Source organism: Balaenoptera ricei, chromosome 12 (genome assembly GCF_028023285.1).
Source record: "Balaenoptera ricei isolate mBalRic1 chromosome 12, mBalRic1.hap2, whole genome shotgun sequence".
Lineage (NCBI taxonomy): Eukaryota > Metazoa > Chordata > Mammalia > Artiodactyla > Balaenopteridae > Balaenoptera > Balaenoptera ricei.
The window spans coordinates 16,557,162-16,571,145 of NC_082650.1; positions in this window are offsets into that span (position 1 = coordinate 16,557,162).

Consider the following 13,984-nt stretch of genomic DNA (forward strand, 5'->3'; position numbering starts at 1 on the left):
CTTTCTTCTTATAAACCTAATCGTCTATTTAATTCATCCAATGAATTTTTGATTTCAGTGATTCATTTTTAGAAGTCCCATTTAATTCTTTTTCAAATTTGTATGGTTATTTTTATTTATTTATTTTGATAAGTAAGAAGTGGATTTATTTAGAGAGAAACACATTCCACAGACAGAGTGTGGGCCATCCCAGAAGGTGAGAAAGGCCTGTATGGTTATTTTAAATTTTCCTTGCTTATTTATTTCCATTCTGTTTTATTTCCATGGTTACTTAATATTGTGTTTTTGACAATTCCAATATCTAAATTTTTTGAGAATTTGAATCTTTAGTTCTTTTCTGCTAACTTGTGCATAGTGGATTATTTCGTGTGTTTCTGATTTTTTTTAAATGGGGGATACATAATTTGGGACTCCCAAGGTATCTAAATTGAGGATGCTTTTCTCCAAAGAAGATTTATGTTTGTTTTTTAGCCTCCAGGTGATGCTCTCACCTGGGGCCATTTTAATTTCTTGGCTTACTATTTCCATGTGCATACATAGTGTACTTTTGAACCACAGAATATAGTGAGAGGTTACAAAATATTAGGGAAGATAAGTCTATTATTAGAATCTCTCCCCATCTCCATCATTGCAGAGCTGGGAAGATGCCTGCAGATTTTTTTTTTCCTTCTCGCCTAGTCCTTCTCTGATGGTGAGCGCTTCTAATCTCCTGGCTTCATGTGAAAATCTTAGATTCAGTTCCTGAACTTTCTTTCAAGCCTAAAGCCTAGTCTTCATCAATGTCTGTCATCACTGTGGCCTGAGGCTGTTAGTCCCCAAAGCTCTACATCGAGGGCTGGTGGTTTGCTTACCATTTTGTTCACATAGTTTTTTTTTTTTTTTTTTAATGAATAGCCCAGTTTGCTTTTTTTTTTTAAAGAAATTCACGTTCTTTTATTTTATTTATTTATGACTGTGTTGAGTCTTCGTTTCTGTGTGAGGGCTTTCTCTAGTTGCGGCAAGTGGGGACCACTCTTCATCGCGGTGCGCGGGCCTCTCACCATCGCGGCCTCTCTTGTTGCGGAGCACAGGCTCCAGATGCGCAGGCTCAGTAATTGTGGCTCACGGGCCCAGTTGCTCCGTGGCATGTGGGATCTTCCCAGACCAGGGCTCGAACCCGTGTCCCCTGCATTGGCAGGCAGATTCTCAACCGCTGCGCCACCAGGGAAGCCCGTTCACATAGTTTTGATCTTGAGGAGTTTCCCCAACTGTCTTACAATCTCATCAACGCGTTTAAAGTACGACTGCTGTAACTTATCTGGATTTCTCTGGCATGTGGCTGTTTTACAGGGAGTAGGGAGAGGGGAATGCGAGTGCTTGCAGCTCAGAATACCCAGTCCACCACACTGCTAAGCGCAGACGTCTCTCCGCTAGCATACAGAATCCTTAGCCACCAATAGGAGGAAACTGTAATGCCATTACATAAGAAACTATCACCCTGAATATAGAAAAATAAGTATTGTCCACGCAGAAGATTCTAAAATGTGGTTTGAAAGATGAATGAGCAAGAGAGAAATGATGGTTGACTGTGACAGGAGTCATGAGAAGAAATAACTTACTGATAACTAAAACTTGAATTCAATAGATTCAGTGGGAAGAATAAAAGTAGTAAAAATTTCTGAACCTATTGTTTCAAGGAAAAACTATCCTTAATTTCAATAGCTGATATCTTAGGTATGAAAGACTCTAGTTTTAACAAAGTTGTATGTATGGAGACACTGAGTCCTATTAATCAGAAAGTGTTTTTAATGGTGATGACCTCTAATCACAGTGTCCATCAAGTCTCCTTGACTAGATACAGGGCAGCCATGGTGCTATGTTACTATTACTAACATGTAGGGTAAAGTGAAGTGACCATGTTTCCTCCTTCTTCTGTTTTGCTTCTCTAGGTTTTAGGCGAACTCTTAAAACCAGGCTCCAGTAATATCTTACTTTTGCTTAAAAAAAAAAAAAAAAGTGAGCCATAGGTATATATTTTTATCTTTAAGAGGAAAAAAATAGTTATTTTGGGACAAAATTGCTCATTCCTTGTAACTTTGCTGTAAAGTTTCAGGTTTGATCTCCCTTACCAGTTGAATTTTCAAAGATTTTGATCAGAACTATTAAAGGCTAAAAGAAGAGAAACTTTAAATAGGTCCATACTTTCACAAACGTCTTTTAGTAAATTGGTTGCTTTTTATTACTGAAAGATATATTTCATACCTATGTTTTCCACTCATCACAAAAAATTTTTAATCTCGATTATGACATTTCTTACCCACCTAGATGGAGTCACAAAGAATGCAGTATAGATAGTAAAATCGAAATCACAGAAGACTTACCTTTCAGTAGCTGTTGCTATGAAACCATGTTTTGATGGGAAATTTTAGAGAAGCTTGTGCTTCCTGTTGTTAAATGATAGAATATGGAGATCCCCTTAATTTTCAAAATTGCCCTTTTTAAAAAGCAAGTAACCTCAATTATTCCTTCTAATGGGACACTCTTTGTTCTTACCCTATCTTACCCACCCAGGACTGCTAATTAGGTTTAATTTTATCTTTGCTTCCTCTCCTATTCCTTGTGCATTGAATGGGCAGATGGGCAGAGTTTATGAGAGATGTTTTATGTGCAATTACAAGGTTGTATTGCTATTATTTATTTTACCTAGGACACTAGGATGCTCAAGATACATAAAGAATTGAAAATATGGTAACTTACGAGTAAGAGAGCTTACATAAAATGAGAAGTTAGAAAAGTGCCTCTTTGTTGTTGTGAATCTAGAAAAAGACCACAATGACCTCTGGTTCCTGAAAAAGAGAAAAATTCTGTTTAATTTTGTTTCCTCCAGGCAGTGTGATCTGGTGGAGAGAGCTTGGGATTCCAAGTCAGGAAACAAGTCAAAAGGCAAGAGGTGGAGGGAGAGTAATATGGTGGTCTGACTAAAGCAGAGGGCTGTGAAGCAGAGAGCATGGAAAGGCAGGAGGAGATTAGGGAAGGGAGTGAGCTGAATGCAAAACTGGGAAGCTTGGACTTGATTTGCCAGGCAGTGGAAAAGTAGAACATATTCCTAACAAAGGAAGTGACACTGGGATAGTTGAAAAAGTTACTCTGGGAGTTGTGTATAGTTACTCAAGGGTTGGCACCAATTTCCTCAGATGGCACTGCATATGATTCATTTGCCGTCTATTGACACACAGCCCCCAATCCAGATTTACATCAAAGCAGGCTTCCCAGGGGAGACAATGTATATATGCTGACGCCTTCTGTGTTTGATATCCAAATTGGTGCAGATCGTGGAATGGGCCACCTAATAAAATTTGTAAAAGTCATACTATCTTTGCGACATAATCACTCATTGGGCATTATAGAAAACAATTCAAATATCTTTGGAACGGTGGTAGATGGACATGCTTTTAGTAAAACTTTGAGATGGTGTAGGGTCAGAATGGAGACCCCCTGGCTGAGGGGTGCTCACTTTGTACTGTGTTGGTGGGATGTGTGCGCAGGGCTAGCCTGGAATCGTCCTGAGAACAGGCACCTTGTCAGATTCATCTCTGCACATCTGACACGCAAGAGAGTGCCTCACCTCAGTGGGAAACCAGCCCACAGATTCTGCGATCTCAGCAGATGGCAGTAATGTGTTTTTAACTTTAGCATAAGTGGTGTTTCATTATTATGTTGATAATTATCTACTACTCATTCTCTGAAAATTAACCAAAGACACACACTCATGGCCTTTTCCCCTAGCGTATGCTTATGGGAAAGCATGTGACAGGCCTCCCCGTAAAACCTGCTTGATCTTCAGGCTTGTCTAGATGTCTTCTCGCTGCACAGCCCCAGCGTGTGTAGGCACAGGCCTTGCTGCATCATGTGCAGACAGCCGCTCCTCGGCCGGCCAGCCAGCCCTTGGGCACTGGACTCAACTCTTCCCGCTACACAGGAGGGGTGTGCTTAGCTTAGTCAGTGGTTACCGCGGCTAAGAGCCCCGAGGGGAGCCGTTTTGGGGGTTAAGGGGTGTATTCGTTTCCTAGGGCTGCCATTACACATTACCACCAACTGGGTGGCTTAAAACAACAGAGGTTGATTCTCACAGTTCTGGAGGCTAGAAGTGCAAAGTCAAAGTGTCAGCCGGGCCGTGCTCCCTTTGAAGGACCTAGGGAAGAATCTTAACTTGCCTCTTCCTAGCTTCTGGTGCTTACAGCTGCATCGCTCCAATCTCTGCTTCTCTTCCCCTGGCCTTCCTCCCTGCAGCTCTTCTGTGTCTCTGTATCCAGATCTTTTCTCTTATAAAGACACTAGTCACTGGATGTAGCGGCCGCGCTCATCCAGTGCAACATCATCTTAGCTTGATTACATCTGCAAAGACCCTGTGTCCAAGTAAAGTCACGTTCACAGATATTGGAAGTGAGGACTTGAACATATCTTTTGGGGCGGGGCACAATTCAACCCACTGCAAGGAGTGAGGTGTTGCAAAGTTCAAGAAAAGCCTCTGCAGCACTTTGGCCAGAGGCCAGAAAAGATGCTGTTAAGAGAATACGGAGCTGAGCCTTAGAGCCCAAGTTTCTAGACGTAGAATGTGCTGCAGGTGTTCAAATGTGACCACTTATATCTGCTGTCATTAGCCCCAGAGTAATGCTTTATCTTTTTTAAAATAAATAAATTTATTTATTTATTTATTTATTTTTGGCTATGTTGGGTCTTTGTTTCTGTGCGAGGGCTTTCTCTAGTTGTGGCGAGTGGGGGCCACTCTTCATCGCGGTGCGCGGGCCTCTCATCATCGCGGCCTCTCTTGTTGCGGAGCACAAGCTCCAGACGTGCAGGCTCAGCAGTTGTGGCTCACGGGCTCAGTTGCTCCGCGGCATGTGGGATCTTCACAGAGCAGGGCTCGAACCCGTGTCCCCTGCATTGGCAGGCAGATTCTCAACCACTGCGCCACCAGGGAAGCCCAGTAATGCTTTATCTTAACACATGTACCGTCACTCATTCTATGCCCTTAACCTGGGTTCCTCTACCTGTTTCCCATAGACCTCACACCTTTTGATTCACGGTCTCTCTTCCTTGCAATGGCTAGAGTGTTAGACCATCTCATATTTCCCTCAAGGCTTTTTTGTGAGAGAACTACGGACTCCAGAAAAGGTGGGTTCCCCAGAGTCAACTGAAACTGAAACTGTGGTTGCAGCAGCTTCAGGGAGCTTTTCCAAAATGCCAACTTATTATAATTACATAGATGCAATCTCACGATCTAAGTAGAGACTGTCTCCAGGACCAAACACAAAGGCATTCGGGCCCTCAGTCAGCAACTCAGACACTAAACAATAGGGCAACGAATTCGGTAACCAAAGTTGGAGAAAGAGTAGGGTCAGTTGGACAGTGCCCTGGAAAACCGTTACTTTTCTTACTTCTGGTTGGTAAGAAGGTCTGAGATGCTTCAAAGATTAGAGGACCTTTGAAAGGCCAGGCTCTTCTCTTGATAACTTCGGGTACTCTGATACACTTGGTTTTCCCAACCTGGTAGCATCATGACGGCCCAGAAATGGAAATCACGACAAAACAACCCATGGGTGAAAGAACAGATTAATGATTCAATTAATTGTATTTTTAAAAATGAAAATGCTTCCTAAAAAAAAAAAAAAAAGCTTGTTAAGTTTTTCCTGAGCTGAGTTGTTTCCCCTTGAGCCCGAGCCTCAGCCACAGGGAGCTGGTCATGCTTCTTTTTTCTCTGAGCCTCTGCCTAGATTTCCCTCCATCTGGAATATCCCAGAGAACCCAGCCTTCTCTCGGGACACTCTGGCCTATCCTTCAAAGTCAAGCAAGCCACCCTCTCCCCCGCAAGACCTCCTCTGCCCCTCACGCAGTCAGTACTTCCTCTTTGATGGAACCTCTTGTCCAGCAGTTCTGAATCAGGGGCGATTTTACCCCCCAGGGGACACTTGACAATGTCTGGGCCCATTTTTAGTTGTCACCATGTGGAGGGTTGTGCTGCCTGGTATCTAGTGGGTAGAGGCCAGATGAACGTCCTACCCTGCACAGGGCAGCACCCACAGCAAAGAATTATCCAGCCCATGACATCAATGGTGCCGAGGTTGCTTTAGTCTAACTCTGCTTCACACTAACATTGACAGTGTCTCTGTCATTCTTTGTTGACAATCATGTCACTCAGGGGGCAGAAACTGTTTAGCTGGTGTTTATGTTCTCAGCCCGGTGCGTGGTGTGAAATGAAACTGAAATGAATTTAGCAATTTTTTTTTTTTTTTAGCAGTGTTTTTATTGCCTTGATCCCTGCAGTTGTTTATGGTAACATCTCAGGTGGAACTCAAAGAAAGTGACACGTAGATTTTATTTAATAACAAAAATTGTTTTAAATGCACAATTGTTTTAAATTAGATTATTGGGCTAAGCCAATAACAACTGAGGTTAGATTATTGGCTAAGCAATAGAACAATGACAGCGGCTTCCCCACTTTCTTCTGGGTGGATAGTGGACGTACACTTCCCTGTTGATGACCCAGAGGGTTCTTCTACTTGTCTCTGTAACCCTCTGACAGTTTTGTGGTGTCCCCTGGGTGCTAGACTTTGCCATCCTAAGTTCTGGTAATCCTATCTTCATTAAAATTTGTGCTCATAATAATAACAGCTAACTATTAAGCACTTACTCTATGCCAAGCACTGTTCTAAGCACTCTATGTGCATTAATTAATTTAATTATCAGGATATCCTTGTGAGATAGGTGTAATTATTATCCCCATTTTACATATGAGGAAATGGAGGCACAGGGAGGTTGAATAATTTGCTCAAGGTCACACAGCTAGTAAGTGGCAGGGCAGCCTGACTTCAAGTTCATGACACCAAACTGCCTATCCTGATAAGCTTAGGGCTTTTCTCATACAATTTGTAAAAAAAAAAAAAAATCCAGATCATGATAAAAGATCTGATTATAAAAAATAGAAACTTACAACTTTAGAGACAATATAGGAAAATATCTTTACAATCTCAGGACAAGGAAGGATTTCTTAAACAAGATTCAAGAAGCACAAATGATGAAGGAAAAGCCAGTAGATTTGACTACATGAAAGGAAAAATATCTGCAGGCCCCAAAACATCATGAACAAAGCTAAAAAGACAAGCATTTGACTGGGAGCTGAAAGTTACAAAAGATATACATATACAAAACATATACAAAAGATAAAGGATTAGTAGGAAGAATATATGAAGGTTAATACCAATTAATAAGGAAAAGACTACACGGTAGGAAAATGGGCAATAGAGGGAAAAAAGAAGAAAACTGTACTCTCCATGAACATATGAAAAAATCCTCAAGTTCACTAGTAATCAGGGAAATAAAAGTTAAAATAACCATGAGAAGTGACATACCATTTCTCACACATCAGGTTGGCAAGAAGCAAAAAGTCTCACAGGCTCAAACGTTTGTGGGGTGACAGAGAAACAAGAACTCCCACGCGCTGCCAGCGGGGCAGTCTCTGGGGAGGAAGCTGGGTGACCTCCGCAGCGCTGAGCCTTTGCGCGCCCTAGCTACAAACAGCTGCACCCTGTTGCAGCTCACCGAGAAAACAGATCATACGATAAAAGACTGTTCTTGGTGCTCACTGATGCTATACTATACATAGACAGGAGATAGCCAAGCCAGGGGTCCTGCCCTGGGTCCATCCGCAGGCTCCCAGGGTCCGGGAACCACTGAAACAGCCCATGCCATCTGCCTGCGCGTTCGTGTGTTCCTCCCTGGGGAGGGTCTGTACCCCACATTTAGGAACACTGTCTCAACACCTCCAGGCTGCCTCCTGAAAGTACAGACCTCTGTCTCTTACCACAAGGGCCAGAGTGCAGAAAAAATAGCCTCAGGGCAGACTCAGTGCCAATCTTAAACAGAGCAAAAGAAGGAAGTGTGCCACTGTTCTCCAAGCCTAATAGCTTTAGAGACGTGTAGACATGGACCCAGTTACCTCTGCACGTGGGAAGCTGCTGTCCTCTTTTCAGTCTACCGTAGACAGAGTCTAGTTTGGGGTGAGTGATACAGTACCTAAAATGGTAACCTCTGGCAAGTTACAACTGGGGAGAAATAATCTCAACAGTGGTGCAAATCTTTTGGCTTCTCAGAGTGGTGGCAGCTAAGTCATTTTAGCTGTAGAGGAATCAAGGTGAGGTTTCTTTAAATCAGATTATGTTATGTAAAGTCACCAGATGGTGGCTCTTTTCTTAGGAAGCCAGCTAAGTAATAATTTTTCTGGTCTACATAACATCTCCAGGATTTCAGACACAGAATTCTAGGATCTCTGCCAAATACTTAACTTGTCTGGTAGTTGAGCAGATTCAGGCATCTTTTTGGCGAAACTGTTTGCTGCTGGCCACTGTGGTGCCTGTCCTGTGCAGAGGTGCCACTCACCTGGGGTTGCTACAGATCAGGATTCATAAGTTTCACCGCCCAGGTTCATCTTTTATTAAGTTCACAGCATGGTGGCACTTGACAATCTCCGCAGAGAATTCCTTCCTTGATGGGTTTCTATCCTGTACGTAAAAATATTGTGGCTCAGAACCCAGTATTTGGGAGAGATGGTCCAAGGAGCCCTTTGCAGTGTGTGGCTCTGAGTTCTATAGCTTTATTCGGCTAGACAGTCAGAGAACAAGGCTCTTGGACGACGTTAGGTCATTTCCCCACAGAAACCCTCTCCTGAGTTGAGGTGTGACAACTCCGCTTTGACGGCGGCTTCCAGTGAAGAAGGGGCATTTGACGGCCCATGCCTCTTCTACAGGACTTGAGCTGAAGATATTGTCTGATATGTTACTTAACATAAGGACTTAGATTGCTCCTAAAATTCAGTACCAGGAAAATATTTACTTCTCTTGAAAGCCGTGCATGCTTTACTAGGGGTGTGGGAGCTGAGAGGCTACACATGACCATGTAAAGAGTGTATTTTGGGGATTTCCCTGGTGGTCCAGTGGGTAAGAATCTGCGCTCCCAATGCAGGGGGCCTGGGTTCGATCCCTGGTTGGGGAACTAGATACCACATACATGTGGTAACTAAGAGTCCGCATGCCCCAACTAAAGATCCCTCATGCGGCAACTAAACATGCCTCAATGAAGATCCTGCAACTAAGACCTGGCGCAGCCTAAATTAAAAAAAAAAAAAAAAAGAAAGAGTGTATTTTGGAGCCTGATGGCCCTGGGTTTCAATCCTGACTCAACCACTTACTGAGTGAACTTGGGCAGTTTAGTTACCCTTCCTCAACCCTGATGACCTCATCTCAAAAATGGGAATAATAATTCCTATGCGTAGAGCTATTGTGGGGATTAGGAAACTTTGATGGAAAGTTAGCAAATATACTGCAGGGGCTGAACAAATGGCAGTTGTTTTTAGAAAATCCATTGTGCCCAAAATTTCAAAGCTATGATTAGTGTTCAAATGAAGTGACTATTTTCATCCAGTTTCTAGTACATGTTCTTTTTTTCTTTGAATGATTTCTGATTGTACTTTTATTCTTTTATTTTTTATTATTTTTTATTTTATGAATTTTCATCATTGAAAAAAATTGGAGTATAGTTGATTTACAATGTTGTGTTAGCTTCAGGTGTTCAACGAATTGACTCGGTCATATATATATATATATACACATATATATATATTTCAGATTCTTTTCCCTTACAGGTTATTACAAAATATTGAGTATATTCCCTGTGCTATACAGTAGGTCCTTGTTGGCTATCTATTTTATATATAGTAGTGTGTTGATGTTAGTCCCAAACTCCTAATTTATCCCTCCCCTCCTCTGATTGTACTTTTTTTTAATTTAGATGGTCCATTCTATAGGTACTTTAATGTTCCAGACTGCGTCCAATCTTCTGTGGGAGACAGATGGGGAATAAATAAAGAAAAGCAGCAAAAGTCTGGTAACTTGTGACTTCATTTCCTCAGCACCAACTCCCAGGATCTAAACTCAGCTTGACCATCTGGCTGACTGTGTATTTCTGGACAAGTCACTTTAGGGGCATTGTCATTTGCTGGCAGGTGGGCTGCCGTGGGATTTGATTGTGTTCCTTCCTCTTATTCTGACCCCTGATGGGCATCCTCCAATGCAGGAAATAACCACAGAGCTCGGGGTCTGTTGCCTGTACCCGTTGAGGCTGCAGCAAGCTGGGCTGCAGGACGCTGGGGTCACAGTGTCCAGGGTCGGGCTCCTCCTGCCACAGTGAGAGAGAAGCGGCTGCACACCCCATACAGGGCTGCAGAGAGGGGAGCCCAGGGCCATATAATCCCCAACAGAGGCCAGTGCCCTGATCCTCGAGCTGGAAGGACTTTGTGACCTGCCAGGGACCCCTGTGATGGCAGGGACTTGCCCACACCCCCCTGCACCGAGTCTCCACAGCCATGTCTGTTCTCTCCCTGCCCTGCCCCCTCTTGGCTCCTGCATGCTGTAGTTTTGTTTGTGAAGTTGTGAGCACCCACCCTCCTAAGGAGCATCTAGTTTCAGATGCTCTTCTCCTCTGGAGACATGAGTGGGAGCAGCTGTGTCCACTGTCGGAGGCCAGAGAGCTCATGCTTTTGTCTGTGGCCAGCCCTGCCCTCGCAGAGCGCGTTTTGCATGTGGCTGTTGAACTTTGATTCAGTGACTCATGCTGAGGCGCAGGCTTTATCTCCCTACCTCATCTGATTGCTTTCTTCCTTTCCTTCTTTTTTTTTTTTTTTTTTTTTTTAAGTGCAAAGCAAAACTACCTTTGCAGCTGAACGTGACTCTGGTGAAAGGAAGTGGAGCTTTGGCCTGAAGTGGTTCCCCGGGCCTCCGGGACACCTGGCCAGCTGGGAGGACAGCGTGTGACCACTGCTGAGGGGAGCACAGCATACACTGTGAGGGCCCTCGACACGCCCTGCTGGTGAGTGCATGTCCCCTGGCCATCCTTCAGTGTGACAGAACGCTGTCAGACTCGGGTCCAGGGGTGGGAGGAGAGAGAGCGCACGGGGAAGGGGGGGCAGGATGGAGGGCAGTTCTTGGGTGTGTGGCATCCTAGCAATATCGTCTCCTTCAATTGCTTTGAGAGCTCAGCGGAAAAAACTTAGGTAAGCATCTTTAATTTCCTTTGGGTGAAATCTTGCTCATTCTAGCAAAATTGTAGTTAATGTCAAGAGGGCTTTTGTGTACCTCCCTTGAAGGGTTGTCATAGGACTGAATGAGAATTTGTCAAGCGTGAGCACCATGTCTAGCACATAAAAAAATTCTCAGTAAGATTTCTGTTATTATTTTAAAAAAGAGGGCTTTTGTGGGAGAAAGATTAATGAGAGGAAACTCTTCAGTTTAAGTAAAAACTCTTGCTGTGGTCCTTGAAGATGTTTTAATTTTATGAACTCAGAAGGGCTAGAGCTCTCAGGCACATCTGAAACCTGTCTCCGTGCTCTTGAAAGTATCTTCTAGACTAGATGTTTTTGGGCAGGTGTCTAGTTTCCTGGCAGATCAGGAACGTTTGGCAGTGGCCCCAAATGCCGTCTCCTCTAGAGGATGACACTGTGGGCTTCAAGAAGGCCTATGAGGACATGGAAATAAGTCTTCACCTGATGTCAGTGAATGTAATTTTGGCCAGTTCCCTGGAGCCATTAGAATGCTTGGCCATGAACCTTAAGATATGACCTCTTCTCCAGGGCCAGACGTTGCCAAGGTGGGAGTGCCAACACCTGGCACGTGAATAGGTTGGGAGTGGCATTTTTTTTTTTAACATCTTTATTGGAGTATAATAGCTTTACAATGTTGTGTTAGTTTCTGCTGTATCACAAAGTGAATCAGCTATACATATACATATATCCCCATATCCCCTCCCTCTTGCGTCTGGGAGTGGCATTTAGTAGAGGGTTCTGTTTTAAACTTTGCTTCAGAGTTGCCCTGGGATACCCATCAGAACTGTAACTACTTGTGTGTACTCCCGAAGTAAACTACGACAGCACACAAGAGCAGGAGACACGTTTGAGGGGAAAACGAAAGGCCAAGCCAGTCCCCCCAGGCTCATAGCTACACTATTCACAACAGCCAAAACGTGGCAGCAGCCCAAGTGCCACTTGGGTTGCTTGAGTGGATGGATGAATGGATAAACACAATGTGCTATATACGCACAATGGAGTACTATTATTTCCTTCCTTAGAAAGGAAGGAAATTCTGACACCTGCTACAACATGGATGAACCTTCAAGGCATTATGACAAATGAGATAAGCCAGTCACAGAAGGACAAATACTGTATGATTCCACTTATATGAAGTACCTGGAGTGGTCAAATTCATAAAGACACAAAGTAGAACCGTGGTTACCAGGGGTTAAGGGAGGGGGTGGGGACTTGTGTTTAATGGGGAGAAACTTTCCAGTTTGGAAGATGAAAAAGCTCTGGAGATGGATGGTGGTGATGGTTGCTTAATGCTGCTGAAATGCACTCTTAAAAATCGTTAAAATGGTAAATTTTGTATTTTGACTATTTTGCCACAATTTAAAAAAATTATAATTCCGTTTAAAAAAAAAAAAGGCCAGACGCAAACCGCAAATCTCATGGGCTGAAGTCTTTGCCTCTCTGTGACTTCCTCAAGCTCTGACAGCCTCCCTGAGGGCCTCTAGATCTGAGCTGAACCAGAAAAGTTCAGCGGGCACTCTGTGTAGAACTTTCTCCTCAGTGTGGCGGGCGACTTCTGATGGGTGTCTGTGGTAGGTTTCCCTGGAGCTGGCAAAGGCGACCCAGGAACGGACTTGGGGGTCAGTGTCATGTGTTGAATGAGGGCTGGCCCTGCTCTGTGGCCGCCGAGCGGCCCTGGACTGCACCCTCTGGCGGAAATTGGGACGCCCTTGGGAGTCTAGTCTCTCCCATCCATTAGCTGTGGGATCCTGGGTACACCATCAAAACTTCTCTTTCCCTCAGTCTTGCCACCTGCAACGTGAGGAACTCTTTCCACGTCCCAGGGACTTTGGGATTTCCCAAAGGTGACATACCAGCAGGCACTTGTAACTAGAAAACACAGTGCCCACGTGAGCTGCCGTTTCTCTACAGCTCTCACCCTCTCATTTGCTCATTCTTCTGTTTCTCATTTAGTTTTTTCCTTAGGGGCTCTTCCAGCCAGAGGTTACAGCCTTTTTGGCCCAGAGCCCCTCCCTCTGGATTGGCTGATTCTAGAAGACCTGATCTGACCCCTGCTGTTCCACTTGTGAGGGGCCCCTCCCTTCCTTTCCTGCTGTTCTGTCAGGGCCTGAACCCACCTCCGCAGCCTTGACACCGAGCACAGAGCAGCATGTCACACTGACCGTTGTCAGAGCTCAGGAGACTTGGGAAGATTCTCAAAGTGTTGCTAATCATCTGTGCTGTTTGTGACTTCCAGTCAAGATTGAGGAAGAAAACTAAGATGAAATTGTTCATACTTTCAGGTCTTAAAAATAGAAAGGAAAAAGTAGCTGCTGGCAGTGGTGCAGCTCAAAGACCGTCACAGCTGAAGGGGGAGGGTTGTGACCTGAGGCTGCGGAGAGCAGCCTCCCACCCCCGTGTTCTCCCTTATTTGGAAATTTTATGAGGAAACGAAGTTATTTTAAAGTCTCAAGGGGGGAAAACAAGCCTCTGAAGTAGGTGAATTCTTTCAGTTAATTTCGTGTAAAAACAGCCCTCCTGTCCCACACGCAGCCTTTCAGAAGTCTGCTCAGAAAGGGAGCCCTGTTGAAACTTGAGGGCTCTGTGGGGAGCTGCCAAGGTCAGGGTCCCACTCCCTCTCCCCCGCCCCAGGTGGAAGGGCCAAGTTTTTTCGGTTTGAAAATGTTCATGTTTCTGTCATACCAGTATGCAAAGTCACAAAACAAATGTGGACTCTCCTTGTAGCTGTTACTTGGTGACCCAAGAGGAGTCACCTGACGCAGTCGTATTTTGGTTTTTCCATTTCTGTGATGGCAAGGTGTTGCCTCCGTCCTGAACACAACTCAAAGCAACCCATTATTTTGGGCATCTACT